We start from the raw sequence: 22,841 nt of genomic DNA, 5'->3' as shown, positions 1-22,841 counted from the left end.
TTCTGTAATGTTTTTACATTTTGTGGTTACCATTGTGGCTTCACTCAGGCCCTGTTTACACTTGGTATTAAGATACATTTTGGTCAAACGGATCACAAGTGAACGATGCTAAATACAGGTGTGAATGGGGTCTAAAACGTTTTGAGCTTGTCCACTTTCAAACACTTCCACAGGTAGTCAGAAATGCTAGCCTGGGTGCCAGCCCGAACCCCGCCCACAACATGTTTTGGACGGGAAGTTCGGTCTGGACTCGATCCATTGTGGAGTAATTATGCTCAGCTCCCAGAAGGCCGAGCCAATCAAATTGCCAGGGCGGGCTTTAATCGATGATGGACAGGCTATCTGCGGTTACGTAACCACCCACGTCATCATAGAGCGCTTGGGGAGTTTGATTGACAAGCGATCTAACCAATCAGAACACCGCATCCGCCATTTTGTCCAACAAAGCAGTCAGGAGTTAGAAGATTAACATCGGTGGAGTTAAACTTGAAAAATTGTGCATATTGACGTCTTTCCGCGTTTGAAACAACATTCATTCTCATGTTCATTCATGTTTATTTGATGCTATGAATGGACTAGTAGGAAGAGATGATCGGTTCACGAGCCTCTTGAGCTGAGGCGCTGAGGCGCTCTTTGCTCAGCGATGTATTTTCCACTCTGTGTGGCGTGACAGCGCCACGGCTTGTCGGACAAAGCAACAGTAACTAAAGGGGACGAGTCTTTGCAAAAGGTCAATTAGTTTACAACAATGATGGCTGTTGAAGAACTGAGATGTGTAGATTCCGCCATCGCGTCCGTTATAGAAGATATAGACAGCGCATTAATTTTAAAAGAGGAACAGAGGACCGCGATCAAGGCATTTGTCGATGGGAAAGATGTCTTTGCCGTCCTTCCTACGGGATTCGGCAAAAGTTTGATTTATCAGCTGGAAGTGGTTGAAAGTGGACAAAAGAGACGGATTAAAACACCAGGTGCAAACGGGAATGTGTCTCCCTCGTCTACATGTGATCTGATTGACCAAAACACATCTTAATATAAGGTTTATACAGGGTCTCAGTGAGTAACAACTATAAAATGACAGTACTAACACCAGTTTTTAAGTTAAAAAATGAAGTTAGACCAGCATAAAAAAGTTTAGTTTGATAAATGTATTAAAGCTGAGTTAAACATACAAACTAATGCAACTAATTTGTGTTGACCCAACTTAATATATTTAATTTAAATGAAAAAAAAATTGTGTGTAAAAACTTTCTTCAATAAAATTAAGTTCATTTTTTGAGTGAAATGGGATGGCCATTGTGTCTGAAAAAGTGTGTTTAGGAGCTGACAAGAGGGCATGAACTACAGAGCGTGGGCGGCCACTCCTGCTGGAAGACGCATTGTAATGATGAATTGTGTAAATCTGTACACCGCCTCGCTGGATGTGCACCACAGTTTTGCATATAATTTGTGACAGGGCGTGTGGATGCAGAAAACATTGCAATCCATCAAGTGCTGTGGTTTTAAAAAGCCTCTGGATATTAAGTCTCCTCAGGCGATTATGTGTTTTAAAAGTTGAAGCAGTTAAAGCAGCATGTCAGTTTATGTGCTGACTGAAGAACTCTTACTTGAACTGTGACATTCAGTACGAATATTAGCTGGAGGGTTGTGTGTGGCATTGTTAAGCACAAACAGTGCTTGCGTGCGTGTGCGCGTATGCGTGTGAGAAAAAGAGATAGAAAGAGAAAGAGACAGAGTTTTAAGGTAAGGGTCAGCCTCAGGGAAATTCCCTCCTGAAGTTCTTGTGAAATAGTCTAGATGGGTTATTTATTAGCTACCCTGGAATTTTACAAAGCGACTTCATGGAAGACTAATGACTTGACTGTGTGTGTGTGTGTGTCTGGTTTAAAGCTGGACTCTAAACAAACCTGGTTAGTTTCAGTGGACTGAAGGGGAAGGGCTTTTTTTTTTTTTTTTTTTTTTTTTTGTTCCAGTCAATGGTAATTGCTTTAAGACTACACAAAGCACAACTTCCAGTTACACTTTATTTCTATGGTCAGCTTTAGTCATTCTGCTAATTATAAGTAACTTTGCAACTACATGTCAACTAACTCTCATTAGTAGACTGTTAAGGTGTTAGGGTTCGGTTAGTAGAATAAGTTGACATGTAGTTGCAAAGTTACTTATAGTCAGTAGAATGTATAAAGGGCATCGAAATAAAGTGTTACCTAGTGAATAACATTCACTCCTATAATGTGATTCGCTTTAATCTGCATGAATCTATGTGGTCAGAGCCCCATTGAAGCTGAGCATCACAAGGAGTATATGGCAGATACCGGTACCATTTTAATGGAGCAAAGATGGATGTTCAGTGGACAAGAGTCTATAAATGTCATTTTGAGTCCTGCCAAGACGCAGTTTCACTGGCAGTCTATGAGAGTTTTGTGAGTGCTGTTTCATTGGAAAAAGCATTTGACTTCTTTATTGGACAATGTGCTTTCAATCAATTTGACCTGTCTAGAAGGTGACTTTTCTGTATGTTGACTGGAGGAGCTGTCAAATGGACGGGACTTTGTAGCAAAAGGTCAGAAATTAAAATTTGACGAATTAAGATTTATTTTTTATTTTTTCATTTTTTTATTTTTTATTATTACTTTAAAAAAAAGTTAATTACATATTATTTAGAGTTGGCATGAAGTGAAAACTCAAGCTTTCTGTTTTCAAAATCTTAATTTTATTGTAATTCATTCATTTGTGCATTTGATTAATTTTTAAAAATCAAAACATCACACTTCTCTCCAGTGATGAATGTCACACTTAAACTCCACCCCTTTCTTACAGTTGACTGCAAATTCACATTGAGCCAATCTGCCACTATCTAATCAACAAGTCCACATCCTACATCTTTTCTTTTTCAATAATCTGTTTCACTCAAATGTACATTACAATACCGAAGACAAGATCTGTGCTAAATCTGTTACAGTTTTAAGAAAAATGGAAACCCACCTAAACAGTATGTTAATAATCAATATATCTAATGTGACTGCACTTCAACTTTGTCTAGTAATGAATAGCTGTCTTTCCCCCTTTCTGTTTGGAAACTCTTCATCATTCATCAAGTTTCTAACCAGTCAGAATTATGAATTTTGCCTGCTGAATGAGAAATGGCCAAAATATTCCATAGAGTTGCAATAAAATCATTACCTAACCATATCTATAGAGATAAGATTATCAGAGACACTTAAAGGTGCCCTAGAACTTTTTTTTTAAAAGATGTAATATAAGTCTAAGATGTCCCTTGAATGTGTCTGTGAAGTTTCAGCTCAAATACCCCTTAGATTTTTTTTAATTAATTTTTTTAACTGCCTATTTTGGGGCATCATTAGAAATGAGCCGATTCGGGGTGTGTGGCCCTTTAAATCCCGTGCTCCACGCCCCAAGAGCTCGCGCTTGCCTTAAACAACATAAAAAAAGTTCAAACAGCTAATATAACCCTCAAAATGGATCTTTACAAAGTGTTCGTCATGCAGCATGTCTAATTGCGTAAGTAATAAATAAACAAAATGTTTATTTTGATGTTTACATTGATTCTGAATGAGTTTGAGGCTGTGATCCGTGGCTAACGGCTAATGCTACACTGTTGGAGAGATTTATAAAAAATGAAGTTGTGTTTATGAATTATACAGACTGCAAGTGTTTAAAAATGAAAATAGTGATGGATCTCTTGTCTCCGTGAATACAGTAAGAAACGATGGTAACTTTAACCATATTTAACAGTACATTAGCAACACGCTAACGAAACATTTAGAAAGACAATTTACAAATATCACTAAAAATATCATGATATCATGGATCATGTCAGTTATTATTGCTCCATTTGCCATTTTTCACTATTGTTCTTGCTTGCTTACCTAGTCTGATGATTCAGCTGTGCACAGATCCAGACGTTAATACTGGCTGCCCTTGTCTAATGCCTCAAACATGGGCTGGCATATGCAAATATTGGGGTCATACATATTTATGATCCCGACTGTTACGTAACAGTCAGTGTTATGTTGAGATTCGCCTGTTCTTCAGAAGTCTTTTAAACAAATGAGATTTATATAAGAAGGAGGAAACAATGGAGTTTGAGACTCACTGTATGTCATTTCCATGTACTGAACTCTTGTTATTCAACTATGCTGAGGTAAATTAAATTTTTTAATCTAGGGCACCTTTAAGTTTGAGTTCTTTTGACTTTGACCAGTAGCTAATAACCACCCTCTAGTAAACACCCTGGAAACCAACCACAACACCACTCATATGTTAATCAGAACATGTAAACATGTATTTATTATTAAATCCTTTAATATGTATGTTGGGCAGTGAAAGAATATAAGGTCCATGATCATGCATCTAAAACTGAGACTGGTATATTTCCAGAGGCACAATGAGTTACGGTTCAACTATTAAACCAATAAACTCATATACCCCGATCTGAAACACACACACATACAGGGTCAGCTTTGTTTAAAGGCATTCAGTCTTTTCTTTGTGAAAATCACAGTCTGAAGAATTAATCTCCCTCTCTCTGACCCGCACACACAACCAGGCTGAGAAAACACATATATTTGGCTCTTATCGCTGGATTCTGGAGCTGCTATCTTAAGTAAACCTTCACATCTTCTCCCCATCCTAGACGCACACAGAATGGCTGGCTGTTCTAACAATTAAACAGTCCCTCACAGAACCCCCCAGAGAAAGAGAGAGAGAGAAAGAGAGTGGGAACTTTACAGTTTTCCTGAAACTCACAGAGACAGCTTGGAAACACACACACATTGTGAGGACATTTGTTCAGAGAGATAATGAGATATACTCAGCCTGAGAAAAATCAAGTGAAACTTTCTGACTCTTTATCTGTTTCTCACACACACACACACGTGCACAAACACACACACACACACACACACACACACACACACACAGAGGTGTTTTGAAAGGCTTTTGAGAATGTTTCTTTGAAGCTATAAATACAAGTACAGGAGGAACAGATAAGGCAATATTTCAACACTCTGTGTTTCTAGTTTATCGGGTTTACATTCTAGGAATATGTAAATGAGTTTGGGCACTGTAAAAACTGATATGATCAATAAGTCATGGGGACATATATTTTCCGTTTACTTTAACTAATTATTCTGAATAATTTAACCTATTTCAACTTCTTTTTTTTTTTAAGTTCAACGAGACTAAACAAGATTTTTCAAAAAATGAGATGGATTGGATGAAATGGATTCGGAGAAATGGATTTAAATCAAGTTGAATTAGGTGGAAATTTTTTAGTGTATAAAGTGTATATAAATAAATAAATATATATATTTTTTTTATATATATATGCAATTTGTGTGCGTGTGTGTGTGTGTGTGTGTGTTGACAGAGAGTGAAAGAGGTGGTTGCAATTTGTTGTAACTGACTTCATTAGGTCTCTGAAATGCAATGAAAGGGAAAACCCCACAGTTCACATGCATAAAGCCAAACTCTGCAGAGCAACAAATAATTGAATAAATATGTATATATACTGAATAAAAAACAACAACAAATAAATAAATATTTCAATGATTCAAATCAAGTGTCAATAGAAAAAAACATAGACATATTTGTTAAATCCAATTAGATTTTCAGAAGAGAGAGAGATTTATATGTAAAATCATGTATTATTCTAAGAAAGAGCAGACATCTTGAATCAGGAATAGATGTTGTGTCCTTTCTCCCTCTTTCTCCCTCTTTCGGTTTTCTCCACCTTTTGGATGACTCTGATGTGTTGCATAAAGTCAAACCATGAGAGCAGAAGTCTGGCAGATACACACACACGCACAAATCAAAGTGGAAAATCCCACATAAATCTCCAGACCTCATTTCTTGTCTGAGCCCAAACACATCCATCCCACACATACACATGTGATCTGGGAATGAAGTAGAAAGAGCTTCCTTCTTGTTTAATGTTATTCCATTACATGACTGATTAATGTCTAAATAATCAATGCACAAAAGTGGAAGGGAAGTGTATTTGTGAGTGTGAGTGAGTGTTCAGTATAAAGCATATTGAAGAGAACATACTTACAGTACTGTGGCAGTCCATGGTTGTGTGCTGGTGTCAGATGGTCATACTATATATGAAATATAGAACAGAAACATTTGATTATCATAATAATATACAAACATGTTATTATATATAATCATGTTAGCGTCCAAAAACATGGAAATATAACACTGTGAGGTACTTTAAATAATACTATGGTGAAAATATGGTAATAATATAGAATGGTACCTTTTAGAATTGGACACCACCATTGCATATTTGGTTATAAACAATGGTATTGTAAAGTACTTAAAGGATTATCATTGTACCACTATTAAACATGGTCAAATATGGCAATTCCGTGGTACTTTTTTGATTAACATGTCACTTAAAAGAATACAACGGTATTACCATTTTGTTAGAGTCCATTTTAAAAGAAAAACATGCTATTGTCTCCTCTCTACCAATAAGCTGGTGTGTGGTGGGCGTAATGGCGCAATATGGCTGCCGTCGCATCATCCAGGTGGATGCTGCACATTGGTGGTGGTTGAGGAGATTCCCCCTTCAATATGTAAAGCACTTTGAGTGCCCAGAAAAGCGCTATATAAATGTAAGGATTATTATTGTTTGATTACCATATTCATTTCACCATGGTATTTTAAGATACCTTTTTGTAATGGATACTATAAAACTGTTTGATTAATATATATTTATACACCATGGTAGTGTACCTGTTAAATACCTGTACCATATGGTACCTTTTAGTAACTTACACTATGTTAGTGTGTGATACTTCAAAGAATACCATGGTACTACCATTCTGTTAAACATGGTAATACCATAGGCTACATTAGGTTATTGCATGACACTTAAAAGAATACCACTGTATTATCATCGTGTTAGAGTCCTATTTTAAAATTATGCCATGGTCTTGTTTGATTACCATATTCATATATCATGGTATTTTAAGACACTTCAAAGAATAAAAAGTACAATGGTACTACCATGTTTCTACTATGCATGATGGTAATAGCATGATACATTTTGTAATGGATACCATTATACTGTTTAATTATCATATTCATACACCATGGTAGCCTACTGTAAGGTGCTTCTCAGAATAACCATGAAGTGTCCATCATTGAATGTTTTCCATAATAAATATGTATGGTCATACTCATAACATAATAACACGGTGCTTTTATGTAATTTTGTAAGGGTATGTTGGCTGGAAGATTTGATTGACGGCTGGATTTCTCATAAGCTGCGTCCAACGTTTATGATCTTGGAAAACAAACCCCATGCAGCTGTGGAGGCATTTCCTCAGCAAACACCTGCAGAGTGAGAACATCCTCCTCAGAAAACACTCCCTCTCTCTCTTCTCATCATCTCTCACAATGCTGTTTTCCAAACTCGAGCGAGACTCCAACTGAAACAGCCCTTGTTCGGCGCGCAGGGTTGTGCCTTTGTTTATATTTTGGCTGTGTCTTAGCAACAGCACTGTTTTTGCTTACAGATCCCTACCGCCCCAGGGCTGGGTGACCCGCAGGCACTTTCTCTAAGTCTCTCTCACTGTGTGTCCGACACATATGCTCCACATTCATGTAAAGGCACTTAAAAGACTGTACATGAAAAAATCAGAGAAGAAAAGAAAGGGAAAAAAAAAAACATGATAGTGCATTTGGTTGCACGTGCAGGAAAAATGTGATTCTGAAAAAACAGAATGACAGTGGAGAGAGATATAGAGAGTTTATGGTTGCAGGATAAAAGGTTTGCTGTGGTTCTGGCTAATTTGGCAGGTTCCATTCCTCCAGGGTTCACAATGCTGGCAAAAGTTTGAGAATGAAGCCCCGCTCTTTCTCTCTGTCCACATTCACACACTGCTGTGGCTCATTTCAGAGCCCCTCGCTGGGTTCAACGTGAGTCCAGTGGATTATGAAAACAATAGTGGGACTCATTTTGACATCCCAGTGCAGTCAGCATGGACATGTATCCTTGAGTAAGCTGATTGATTAATATTGAAACGATTGGAGGACAATAAAGCTATCTGTTCACTTCTCAAACTGTCTTTCTCCTGAGGTCAGTGGGTTTTCCAGACCTTCTCTCCATCTGTACTCCAGTGCTGCTCTATTGGTGTGATTTATTTAGTCTCTGTTACTAGCTTTTCAGTTCCAAGGCTTTTCATTTTTCTTTTTTCTTTTATCTTGTTCTCATCCTGTCTTGCTGTGTACCATGAGTATGTGTATAAGTTCTGGTCTAGTGTTTCCCATACAATGAAGTAACTCGCTGCTTAACTGGTACAATGCATTGTTGAATAAATTAACAAGCTAGTCACAACTGTATCCCGAAGCTGTATTGTCACAAATTTGTCATTCAGCTACGTTGGTTAATGATGTTACACAGGTGAAGAACTTTTAATTAGTCCATTTGTGATGGAATTAATGCTGAATATTTGCTATAAATTACAAACATGGCATGTGAGGACTAATTCTCATTTTTTCTTGCTTATTTTGCTCAAGATAAGGATTTATTAAGTCCATGTCATAAAAACAAGAAAATACAAAGTTCTGTCATGAAACTCTAGATGATGCAGGCTCATAGGTCATTAACTCAATCTGCTTGCAATCACATCATTCTCTATAGGACACAGCTGATTGGTTCCCCCCAGCTCCAACTATACAGATCTGCTATGGGTAATTCATGTATGTTATATTGTACAGCAGCAGCATGACTTGCTTGCTCACAGCAGCCTGTCATTTATGTATTGGCAGTAGTAAGTCTCTGTACTTGCTCTGCAAAAACAGCAGCAGTAATAACAGCAGCACAGTAACAGCAGCAGCAGCAATAACCAACAGCAGCCGCAGTAGCAATAACAGCAGCAACAATAACAGCAGCAGCAATAACCAACAGCAGCAGCAGCAATAACAGCAGCAGCAATTACCAACAACAGCAGCAGCAGCAATAACATCAGTGCAATATTAGTGGCAGCAGCAATTACCAACAGCAGCAGCAATAACAGCAGCAGCAATTACCAACAACAGCAGCAGCAGCAATAACATCAGTGTAATATTAGTGGCAGCAGCAATTACCAACAACAGCAGCAGCAGCAGCAATAACAGTAGCAGCAATAACAGCAGTGCAATAACAGCAGCAGCAATAACATCAGTGCAATAACAGCAGCAGCAACAACAGCAGCAGCAGCAGCAATAACATCAGTGCAATAACAGCAGCAGCAACAACAGCAGCAGCAATAACAGCAGCAGCAACAACAGCAGCAGCAACAACAGCAGCAGCAATAACATCAGTGCAATAACAGCAGCAGCAACAGCAGCAGCAGCAATAACATCAGTGCAATAACAGCAGCAGCAACAACAGCAGCAGCAATAACAGCAGCAGCAACAACAGCAGCAGCAACAACAGCAGCAGCAATAACAGCAGCAGCAATAACAGCAGCAGCAACAACAGCAGCAGCAATAACAGCAGCAGCAACAACAGCAGCAGCAATAACAGCAGCAGCAATAACAGCAGCAGCAACAGCAGCAGCAGCAGCAGCAGCAATAACAGCAGCAGCAATTACCAACAACAGCAGCAGCAGCAGCAATAACAGCAGCAATTGACAACAGCAGCAGCAGCAATAACAGCAGAAGCAATTACCAACAGCAGCAGCAATAACAGCAGCAGCAATAACATCAGTGCAATAACAGCAGCAGCAATTACCAACAGCAGCAGCAGCAACAACAACAACAGCAGAATCAATAACAGCAGCAGCAATTACCAACAGCAGCAGCAATAACAGCAACAGCAATTACCAACAGCAGCAGCAGCAGCAATAACAACAGCAGTAATTACCAACAGCAGCAGCAATAACAGCAGCAGCAATTACCAACAGCAGCAGCAGCAACAATAACAACAGCAGAATCAATAACAACAGCAGCAGCAGCAGCAGCAATAACAACAGCAGCAATTACCAACAGCAGCAGCAATAACAGCAGCAGCAATTACCAACAGCAGCAACAATAACAACAGCAGAATCAATAACAACAGCAGCAATTGACAACAGCAGCAGCAGCAATAACAGCAGCAGCAATTACCAACAACAGCAGCAGCAACAATAACAACAGCAGAATCAATAACAGCAGCAGCAATTACCAACAGCAGCAGCAATAACAGCAACAGCAATTACCAACAGCAGCAGCAGCAGCAATAACAACAGCAGCAATAACAGCAGCAGCAATAACAGCAACAGCAATTACCAACAGCAGCAGCAGCAACAATAACAACAACAGCATAATCAATAACAGCAGCAGCAATTACTAACAGCAGCAGCAATAACATCAGTGCAATAACAGCAGCAGCAGCAATAACATCAGTGCAATAACAGCAGCAGCAATTACCAGCAGCAGCAGCAGCAATAACAACAGCAGCAATAACAGCAGCAGCAATAACAGCAACAGCAATTACCAACAGCAGCAGCAGCAACAATAACAACAACAGCATAATCAATAGCAGCAGCAGCAATTACTAACAGCAGCAGCAATAACAGCAACAGCAATTACCAACAGCAGCAGCAGCAACAATAACAACAGCAGAATCAATAACAACAGCAGCAGCAGCAGCAGCAATAACAGCAGCAGCAATTACCAACAGCAGCAGCAGCAACAATAACAACAGCAGAATCAATAACAGCAGCAGCAATTACCAACAGCAGCAGCAATAACAGCAACAGCAATTACCAACAGCAGCAGCAACAGCAATAACAACAGCAGCAATTACCAACATCAGCAGCAATAACAGCAGCAGCAATTACCAACAGCAGCAGCAGCAACAATAACAACAGCAGAATCAATAACAACAGCAGCAGCAGCAGCAATAACAACAGCAGAATCAATAACAGCAGCAGCAATTACCAACAGCAGCAGCAGCAACAATAACAACAGCAGAATCAATAACAACAGCAGCAATTACCAACAGCAGCAGCAATTACCAACAGTAGCAGCAATTACCAACAACAGCAGCAGCAGCAGCAATAACAGCAGCAGCAATAACAGCAGTAGCAATTACCACCAACAGCAGCAGCAGCAGCAGCAATAACAGCAGCAGCAATTAACAACAGCAGCAGCAGCAGCAACAATAACAACAGCAGAATCAATAACAGCAGCAGCAATTACCAAAAGCAGCAGCAATAACAGCAGTAGCAATTACCACCAACAGCAGCAGCAGCAGCAGCAATAACAGCAGCAGCAATTAACAACAGCAGCAGCAATAACAGCAGCAGAATCAATAACAACAGCAGCAGCAATAACAGCAGCAGAATCAATTACCAACAGCAGCAGCAATTACCAACAGTAGCAGCAATTACCAACAACAGCAGCAGCAGCAGCAATAACAGCAGCAGCAATAACAGCAGTAGCAATTACCACCAACAGCAGCAGCAGCAGCAGCAGCAATAACAGCAGCAGCAATTAACAACAGCAGCAGCAGCAGCAACAATAACAACAGCAGAATCAATAACAGCAGCAGCAATTACCAAAAGCAGCAGCAATAACAGCAGTAGCAATTACCACCAACAGCAGCAGCAGCAGCAATAACAGCAGCAGCAATTAACAACAGCAGCAGCAATAACAGCAGCAGAATCAATAACAACAGCAGCAATTACCAACAGCAGCAGCAATTACCAACAGTAGCAGCAATTACCAACAACAGCAGCAGCAGCAGCAATAACAGCAGCAGCAATAACAGCAGTAGCAATTACCACCAACAGCAGCAGCAGCAGCAGCAACAATAACAACAGCAGAATCAATAACAGCAGCAGCAATTACCAAAAGCAGCAGCAATAACAGCAGTAGCAATTACCACCAACAGCAGCAGCAGCAGCAGCAATAACAGCAGCAGCAATTAAAAACAGCAGCAGCAGCAGCAATAACAACAGCAGCAATTACCAACAGCAGCAGCAATAACAGCAGCAGCAATAACAGCAACAATTGACAACAGCAGCAGCAGCAATAACAGCAGCAGCAATTACCAACAACAGCAGCAGCAACAATAACAACAGCAGAATCAATAACAGCAGCAGCAATTACCAACAGCAGCAGCAATAACAGCAACAGCAATTACCAACAGCAGCAGCAATAACAACAGCAGCAATAACAGCAGCAGCAATAACATCAGTGCAATAACAGCAGCAGCAGCAATAACATCAGTGCAATAACAGCAGCAGCAGCAATAACATCAGTGCAATAACAGCAGCAGCAATTACCAACAGCAGCAGCAGCAGCAGCAATAACAACAGCAGCAATAATAGCAGCAGCAATAACAGCAACAGCAATTACCAACAGCAGCAGCAACAATAACAACAACAACATAATCAATAACAGCAGCAGCAATTACCAACAGCAGCAGCAATAACAGCAACAGCAATTACCAACAGCAGCAGCAACAGCAATAACAACAACAGCAATTACCAACAGCAGCAGCAATAACAGCAGCAGCAATTACCAACAGCAGCAGCAGCAACAATAACAACAGCAGAATCAATAACAACAGCAGCAATTACCAACAGCAGCAGCAATTACCAACAGTAGCAGCAATTACCAACAACAGCAGCAATTACCAACAGCAATAACAGCAGCAGCAATAACAGCAGTAGCAATTACCACCAACAGCAGCAGCAGCAGCAGCAATAACAGCAGCAGCAATTAACAACAGCAGCAGCAGCAGCAACAATAACAACAGCAGAATCAATAACAGCAGCAGCAATTACCAAAAGCAGCAGCAATAACAGCAGTAGCAATTACCACCAACAGCAGCAGCAGCAGCAGCAATAACAGCAGCAGCAATAACAGCAGCAGAATCAATAACAACAGCAGCAATTACCAACAGCAGCAGCAATAACAGCAGCAGCAATTACCAACAGCAGCAGCAGCAGCAGCAGCAATAACAGCAGCAGCAATAACAGCAGTAGCAATTACCACCAACAGCAGCAGCAGCAGCAATAACAGCAGCAGCAATTAACAGCAGCAGCAATTACCAACAGCAGCAGCAGCAGCAATAATAACAGCAGCGGCAATTACCAACAACAGCAGCAATAACAGCAGCAGCAATAACATCAGCACAATAACAGAGGGCAGAAATAACCAACAGCAGCAGCAGTAGTCAATACCAGCAGCAACAATAACCAACAGCAGTAGCAATAACAGCAGCAACAACAACAACAACCAACAGCAGCAGCAAAAACAGCAGCAACATAGCAGATTTATTCTTCCAAGATATATACATTGGCATATCCATTACCATGCCAAACACTTCAAGAGTTGTCATGACAGAACTATGCTTCTGATCACAGGTCAAAAGCTTTGCACAACTTTGCGATGCTGTTTGCACATTTTCGTCAGAACTATGCTTTTTGGGAAACACAGACTCGTTGATCTAAGCTAATAACGACGGAACGTGCAACCATACTTGTCTAACAATGCTTTTGGGAAACGCACCCCTGGGCGGACATGTAGTGTTCCAAAAGTGCTGATAATTCTGCACTGAGACTTTTCACTGTTTGTATGTTCTGTACGTTCTTACTTGCCATGCTTAGTATAATTTGGAAATATTTTCATTTATGGAATAAAAATAAACTAAATTTGGAATAATTATAATAAGGACTTTTTTCTCAGAACTGTGAGATATAAAGTCACAATTGCGAGTTTTAAAGTCAGAATTGCGTGATTTAAAGTCAGAATTGTGAGACATAAATCCGCAATTGTGAGTTATAAAGTCAGAATTGTCTAACATAAACTTTATAACACATGTTATAATTCTGACTTCTTTTCTTAGAATTGTGAGATATAAACTTGCAACTGTAAGCTAAATAAAGTCCAATTCTGAGGGGAAAAAAGAGCTTATATCTCACAATTCTGACTTTATATCACGTAATTCTGACTTTATAACTCGCAATTGTGAGAAAATATGAGATAAAATGTGAGATAAAAAGTTGCAATTACCTTTTTTATGTTTTATTCAGTAATGGAAAAAAGCTTCCATAAAAATGTAAGTTACTTTTAAAGAGGAAGTACACCTCTTTATAAGTTTATTTCTATTTACAGAAACTAAGGCTGTCAGAGAAAGAGGTGTGATCATAATCAGAGGTGTGATCATCAGAAGAGGTGTGATCATAATAAATGTGGTATTCCAAAAATAATAATGATAAACAAAGTGGTAACACTTTATTTATGGTGTCCTTGTTACAGTGTATTTATATATTAAAGTGCTGAGTAATATTAATAATAATACTATAGTATATGTATAATACTATATACTGTATAATACTATAGGATTTAGGTTAGGACTAGGTTTGGTTCAGGGTTATTTGCATTTAATTATACATAATTTATAGTTATTATTATAGTAACTACGTGTAACAATGGACACTGTAAAATCAATGACCAAAAAAAAAACAACCTTTAATTTGTATTTTCTGTCAAGTCAAACTTTACATATTATTTGCATACACAGAACTGGACTTGTAAGCAAATGTGCACAGCATAAGACAGAACTAGTCAGCTGTGGCAAACACACTCAGCACTGAAAGGAACCTGAGGATCTTTTGAAGCTCTAAAAGATCTGAGAGAGACTGACAGAAAGGGGTAAATGGAAAGAGGCACTCAAAGTGTAGGAAACAGTGAAATGTGAATGTACATGTTGATGTTTGAAGAAGTGACATGAGTTCTATACACAAACTAGCTACTGTGCTAATGCTGTATTATGTCAAAACAAAAGAAAAGAAAGCCTGACAAGAGTGCAAACAATCTTTGAAAGAAAAACCCTACTGTGAAGAGCTCTGTACAAATAAACATAAAAAGCAGGGCTCCAAAACTCCAAACCCTTCTGTCTTGCCACCTTTACAGCAAATATTCCTTCATCCAGTCTATCCTCTCCATTTCCTCAGTCTCGGCTGGTTTTGGAAAGAGTGGTGAGCGCGCACACGTGAGTTCAGCCTCATCCTGCAGTGCTGTCTGCATTCTCTGGGCTTAGCACTGTAAACAATGGCACCTCCCCAACTGCATTTTCCATTTTAACATGGCAGAGAGCCGTTACACGCTTCTACTCTTGAGGTTTATACTGTTTTATCCTGAGTCACCGAACACTATTGATGATCGCAATGTGCTATGGCTGTTCTGCGGCTCCTCGTTGACTCCAAGGATGAGGATTTTGTTTTTAAGTCAAACCAGGACACATGGGATGGGGAATATTTACCTCAAAAATATTCACAATATTGGAATAGAAGCTAAAAGAATATAAATCCACACATAACAATGTCAGAGAATCTCTTGTTTAGCTGTCCGAATGTGATAAAATGTCTGATTTGGTGACAGAAAATACATCTTACAGTGACAGCAAAACACTTGCAATTTCATACGTATTAGAAATGGACAGGCTTCTTTTAGACCTTTGTGACAGATAACAGGACGCGGCAACAAAAACACAAAGTTACGGTGGAGGCGACAAGATACATTGCAAGCGTTTTCAATTAAAAGCCACAGTTTCCAAAAGTAGTACATTGTTAAGCCAGGTCAAAAAATAAATAAAATAAAATAAAATAAAATAAAATAAAATAAAATAAAATAAAATAAAATAAAATAAAATAAAATAAAATAAAATAAAATAAAATAAAATAAAATAAAAATTAATAAAATAAATTTTTTAAATAAATGAAAAATAAAATAAAAATGTAAAATGTATTAATAAAATAAAATAAAAATAATACAAAATAAAATAAAAATAAATTAAAAATAAAAATAAAGTAAAGTCAAATATATATATATATATATATATATATATATATATATATATATATATATATATATATTATATATATTAAATTAAATAAAATATAAAAAATAAAGCAAAGTAAAATAAAATAAAACGAACATAAAACTAACATTTAATTGAACAATAAAATACACATTTAAAATAAATACAAAATAAAATAAAAAACAAAACAAAAATGTATTCATAAAATAAAATACAAATAATAAATAAAATAAAAACAATAAAATAATAAAATAAAAATAAATAAAAAAACTAAGTAAAATAAAATAAAATGCACATCTGGCAAATTTGATTGTATATAAAAATAAATAAATAAAATAAAAAATATATAGAATAGAATAGAATAGAATAGAATAGAAATTGACGATATCCATTTTTTAAATTAGGAAAATGACACTGTAAAGTATAAAATCGATTTTTCAGGTAGTGTTGGCTTTCTAAATCAATTGAAACACAAAGCTCAACTCTCGTACCAGACAGACGAACAACAGAATGTTTCCATTTTAGTGTATGCGTGTATTTTGGGAGCCTGAGAGAATAATATGATCTGAAATAAAAGCAGCATGTTTGTCTGTGGCCTTTATTCTAAATCCACCCTTTAAGATCAAGACCTGAGACCTACAGGAGAGATAAGCTGAAACATATGTGTGCGTGTGTGTGTGTGTGTGTGTGTGTGTGTGTGTGTGTGTGTCTAGAGAGGGAATGGGTCTAAAATTGGTGGGTGGCATAAAAATGATTTTCCTTTTGTCCTCCTTCTCCTCTCATCTAGCCATGAACGCACACACACACATGCTATATTTACTCGTAGGTATTCCATGCATACACTTTATTATACAAGCCTCAGGCTCACTGGAAGCATCAAATCATGCATATATACATACAAGTTGAATACTGAATATCACAAACTATTCTTTCATGTATGTATTCGGTTAATTACCACACACAGACTGACAAATACTCATATCGCTTACATTCTTACCCTGGGGTCCTCTAATGTCACAGACAGCTGATGTTTGGGTACAGCTTCACCATGTGGTTTACGGTTACCACAAAAATACCTTCCCACTCTCTTGCTCATGACCTTTGACCCTTGTTACACTGCAGCAGAGACAGATGAGAGGTGAGGGGGGTAAGAAAGAGTCCATGAAAGAAAAGTCATGTGGTGAAAGCTAAGTTAACCTAATGATGTACTGTTAGCTCCAGGCTAGCAGACCAGAATATGATTATATAAAAGAGATTTGAGAAAGATAATATGATCAAACCTCAGTCCGTTGCAACATGAACAAACTAATAAACTTAATGCGATGCATATTTATCAGTCATACATAAATTAAACAAGTAAAAACAGGTAAGATTTCTGTAATAGAAATAAATAAACTGAATGCGTTTAAACAGGTTTATATATTTATCATCAAAAAATCTATTTGTTTTAATCTTATACATTTTAACTAACCGAATAGTGCTTGTTCTATAGCTAGCCATAATTAATACATTTTTAACTGAATACATTTTAAAATTTGTTGAATAAAATGTGTTTTAAGATTGAAAGAATAAATACATTTTGAAAATATGATGATTTAAATAAAATCAGATATATGTAAATAGTTAATAATAAACTACTGTACACCATGTTTTTTTTGGAGAAATCTTACCTGTTTCTAACCTGTCTCATAAATGTAGGCCTATACATATATATTAATTTGGTTTGGACGGTGCACATGTAAGCAGCCTACAGCCCTCAGGCGTATCCGAGTAAATAGCTGGCCTGCTCATTCCCCAATCAATAAGCTAAATGGAGTGGATGTGTGCTTTACAAGGCATGAAGGCAATTAGCATAAAATCTCCATTTTATCACTTCTCTCTCCTGTCTTTTCTCCCTCTGTCAAGGCCAGACATTTGGAAAAGAAACTATTAGTGTTCCATGAGCTTCATTATGTGAAAATGTAACGGTGATAACCACTGTTGGCCTTCCTGGAAACCCTGCTTTCTGCTATCTGCTGGGAAGTGAGGCTGATTGTAATTCTGAGCAGCTTATGACTCAGGAAATTCAGATTTGTTTTTCAGAATGAAGCAGATCGGTGTTCCAGTGTAAGTGAAGGCAACAAAGTGTGCATTTATCCTGGGAATCCTCAGTCTATGTGTGGATGTGTGAAAAAAGTATAATAATAAAGTACCTGTCAAAAGTTTAGAAAAAATGTTTTGAATATTTTTTTCTGTAGAAAGACAATTTGAACATGGAGCTGCTTTGAAATCCCCATTTCTATGGGACTGAACTATATAGGGCCTTTAAAATTAAGATTTTAAAAGGAAAGTTTATTAAGAATGACAAACTAGAAGGATATTAAGATATTTTGAATATTTTTAGAGTTACAGGCATTCAAACTTTGGAAAATGGTTTTTGGTTTTTGACCACTAAAAATGCGTACAATTTACCAATTTACTCATGGAGCCGCATTAAGATCACCATATCTCTGTGACTGAACCATCAAATGAAGATACCAAAAGGAAAGTTTGTTAAGAACCAGAATCTAAAAGGATATTAAGATATCTTTAACACTTCTCCAGTTACATGCATGCAATCTTGAGGCAAAAAACACAAGAAGTGCTTTTTGCTTTTGAACTGTCACCGTTGGCATATAATGAATCATAAATTGCTAAAGTCAACAGATTTTACTAATAGACCTGCCAATCTCTGTGTAAAAATCATTCATTTTTACACCTCTGTAATTTGGCTCCAAATCTCATGTGAAAATGGTTATTTTTTGAGCCCCCTCGACAAAATAGTGGATTATTCAGTAAATATACATCTGTGACATTTAATATTTTAGGTTTCATCACTATTTATGATTGTCTTTCTACAGAAAAAATTGAGATGGGGAAGTTTCTGAAATTTGGTTGATTTGACATGGAATTACCCTGTTGTGTAAGAAATGTAATTTATCCTGTTTGCAAAGCTGAATTTTCAGCATCATTACTCCAGTCTTCAGTGTCACATGATCCTTCAGAAATCATTCTAATATGATGATTTGCTGCTCAAGAAACATTTCTGATTATTATCAGTGTTGAAAACGGTTAGTTTGGGGTTGCTATTTATTAAGGTTTTTGAAAGAAGCCTCTTATGCTCACCAAGGATACGTTTATTTGATCAAAAATACAGTAACTATTTTATTCACTATAAAATATGGTTAGATTATTTTACTTTACTTTCAAACTAAAGCATTTCTGAAGGTCTGTTTGACATCAAAGTTTGGTTTGTTTGTTTGGTGTGAAAACGGTTTTCTGACTTTGACTGCACATGAGCACATGTGAAAAGGCTGTTTATGTGAATTCTTGTACGGTTCGCAATTTTGGTATGAAAGTATTCCATCCTACACCCTACAAAAGTGAACTGCTATTTATAGTGGTAAATCCAAAGGGGAAGCAACAGTTTGGACCCAAAAGTACAATGTGCAAAGAGACTCATAAGGGAAGGGGAGAAGAAACAAACTCTAGGACCAAATAATCATTAAAATAGTGTGAAAGTGTAAAAACAGCCTTAGGCCATTTAAAATTCACATTTCTGCTCTAGGTGATCGCATTTTAAATGGACCTTTTCATCCAGCCAACAAAGATAAAATAAATCAGTTAGGAACTTTCAAAGGACACAAATCTGCAAATGTACTTCAGTTTTGGCCCCTTTTATAACAGTATGAGGCCTGAACCCGCTCTATTGAATCTGAGCCTGGAGTCTGAACCACAGGCTCTGAAGTTGGCCAGACCGCTGCAATTAATTATGTGCTCGTTGGCCGACAGACCTTGTTCTCATCTCGAAACATCATCAAAGCCAGTATGGGAGAATGTATGGACTCTCCCAAGGGTCACTAGAACAGATTTACAGTATATGTTTCTACTGTAACCAGACCACGCATACCAGTTTGGCCATGTCATTTACTCTATGAAAGCTTCGTATAATGCAATTAGTGTTGTTTAGGGGTGTGTTCACAGTTGTAGTTCAGTTCTCTTGGTTCTTTTGGTCTGGACCAAAAAAGAAAATGATACATTTACATTTACACGTTTACACTAGTGCGTCTTCGTTTTAAAACGCGCAAGTTTTGCTATAGTTACGCCTGTCGTTTACACTACGCCCGCGTTTTTGAACCTCAAAAACGGAGACTTTCGAAAATGCTGCTAACCCCGTTTTAGTTTGAAAATGCTGGGGTTTCGTTTCTACGGAAGAGGATTAGGGCCAAGCAATGATAAAAAAATAACACCATCCCGAGATTAAAGTTGTTAAATTTTGAGAAAAAATTTGAGATAAAATGTTGAGAATAAACTCACTAAATTATGAGAAAAAAGTAATTAAATTACGAGAACAAATTCGTTAAATTCTCGTAATTCTCAACATTTTATTTAGACTTTTTTCTCGAGATGGTTTTATTTTTTTATTATTGCTTGGCCCTAATCCTCTTCCGTACGTTTCAGTGTAAACGTACCAAAACGGAGACTTTTGAAAATGATGCCGTGGCTGCCCCCATTTGCCCGTAAAGAATAACACGGAGACTGAACTGCAATCTTTGGCTTTGTTGTCATTTTTAGCAGCCATTGTGCAGTTAAACTCTGCATTTTTAATACTGCAGCTACCCACATGCCCAAGAGGCAGCTGTTTACACTTGTACACGCATGCCCAGTGTGCATGAACGGTCATGTGACATACATTTTCGGTCACGTAGTGTAGACTGAGATCGTTCCTGAACCGCCAGTGTAGACGAGGATTGTTTTCATTTTAAAGGCCCACTGAAGAGTGTTGGAATGCGCAGCATTATTCAATGTGTTGACGTAATTTCAACTGAAACAGGAAGACAGGGCGATATATCGAACAGCCCCGCCCCTTTTTTAAAATAGCCAATAGCGTTTAGTTTATGTTACAGCTCAGCCAGAGCCGTTTCTCCTCATGTCCTTTATATCGCTTTAAAATACAGCATTCTGTGCAGAATTTAAATGGGTCCAATACCTTTTGCGGTCTGTGCCGACTCACGCATATGAGTACCATATGAGTGTGCTATCGTGTATCTGGACCAGAGCAGACTGTTCACGCTGTGGCGGTTCACAGGACACTAACATGAAAACGGACTTCATTCGTATCAATGGAAAGCATATTTCTGTCTGAATCGTTACCTATTCTCTGTATCGTGCACTATATGCCATTCACCATGTAGAAACTAGTAAATGTGTGAACAAATCATTGATTTCTGCCGCGGCTTTAGTGTCCATGAATAGTGTAGGAGGAGGTGGGACTTCAGATGAGAGACTGTAAGTTTTGAATGCTTATATCTCCTAAATGCAAATTTTGTCATTTTCACATTGATTCGAATAGGATAATCTTGTACCATATTGATATAAAAACACAAAGAGAAAGAAAATATATTTCATTCTTTGTTATCAACAACACAAAGTGCATTAAATATTACATGTCAGGGTTTCCCAGACTGGGGTTTGTGAAAGAACTGTGGGGGTTCATGAGTTTAATAAAAAGCTAATAATTTAATAAATAAAAATAAAAATAAATACTTTTAAATTAAAAGCAATAAAAAAAGAGATTTTTTTCATCATTGACCTAATTTATTAGCTTAAAATCTTAGGGGTTACTTTAAGTAAATATATTATGTCAAAGAGTTTCAAAAGTTGGGGAATCCCTGCATTGCACATAAATATGAAATGATGTGAATTTGTACATTTTAATGTGTTTAAAAGACTAAAGCCTTCGGAAGAAAGTAATATATGGTTAAATGACTCAGTGAGTGATTATTCAAATAATAATTAATGTGTTCATCAGATATACAATGTTGAGAAAACACTTCTTAAAAGTGAAATGATCTCTGTTAATCCAGTGATTAAATTCTGTGTTTTGCTCAGTTTTCAGTGAGTCACGTGACTAGTGACTGATCTGCGTGTGCAATTCCACAAACCTGGAAGACCTTCTGAACGTATATATAAGCAGCAGACTTTTATAGAAAGGAAAAATATAAAGAAGCAGTAGCGAGAATCAATGAATGAATAATGAGTAAAAGTAACTGTAATCTGATTACAAGTAATTTATAATGTAATACCGAATTTTTGGAATCTGATTATGTCATCCAGATTACACGTAATCAGTTATGCCCAAATGTTGCATTCATATTTCAGTCGAGTTCATTTGGAAGCAGACTGAGACACATTTTTTTCCTTTTTGTTGCGCACCAAGGTTCGGTGGCAGCGTTCACACTTATTCTAATGAACCGCACTAACAGAGCAATCGCACCAGAGCTCGTTTTAATCAAAGCAAGCCTGCCAAGTGTGAACACAACCATAACCATATGGATGGAATGGCATCAGGTCTTGTGTAGCACCAAAGGCACCTCCAATGATGCAGCGTGTCTTCCCACAAGCCCTCCCGTCATGCTGTCAGGACGCATGCTAACGTGGCTCTCTGTGAGGGGTCTGTACTGTAACAGATGTTTGACCGTAACTCCGCTGACTCCTTCGCTGCACACTCCAGCTCACCCCCATCACCTGTCAACACTTGTGAGAGCATAATAAAAATGGAGAGCTTCTGAAACGAAGCAACACGAGTCCATGCGTTCAGTATTCATTAGTAGTTCAGATATGGTCTCCAAGCTCTAAATAGCCTGAACCATGCCAAGAGACACAGAGCCTCAAAGTCGGCCTGACAAAGCAGAGCCAACAAAAGTCAGACAGAAATGACTGACATATAAACCTCACACCATTTTTAGATTTATGTAAACAGTTTTGAGGATTTGCACAAAGTTAATAAAGTTTGGATCAAAACGATGTTTTGGCCTAGGGCTAGGGCTGGGTATTGATACAGATTTTCCAATGAGATATCCATAAAATAAGCTCTTGATTCCATTTCATTTACACATACTTCAATTATAATATCTGGTTTGCTAACTCTCTTTGCTGATGCGTTAAATTTTCCAGGGAACATTCCAACTTAGTATATTACAGATAT

At 37.6% G+C, this 22,841-nt stretch overlaps 1 long non-coding RNA gene across 1 annotated transcript in view; it reads right to left on the bottom strand.

The window, feature by feature from the left end:
- Positions 1–6,073: 6,073 nt before the first annotated feature.
- The window catches only part of LOC137019379 (uncharacterized), a 74,891-nt gene continuing 58,123 nt past the window's right edge, over positions 6,074–22,841 (bottom strand). Inside the window, exon 4 of the long non-coding RNA XR_010895004.1 lies at positions 6,074–6,122. This is a non-coding gene — a long non-coding RNA (uncharacterized lncRNA). The remainder of the gene's footprint in view (positions 6,123–22,841) is intronic.

Source organism: Chanodichthys erythropterus, chromosome 4 (genome assembly GCF_024489055.1).
Source record: "Chanodichthys erythropterus isolate Z2021 chromosome 4, ASM2448905v1, whole genome shotgun sequence".
NCBI classification, from domain to species: Eukaryota; Metazoa; Chordata; class Actinopteri; order Cypriniformes; family Xenocyprididae; genus Chanodichthys; species Chanodichthys erythropterus.
The sequence above is the reverse complement of the archived record's forward strand: the minus strand, read 5'-3'. Positions and strand labels throughout refer to the sequence as shown.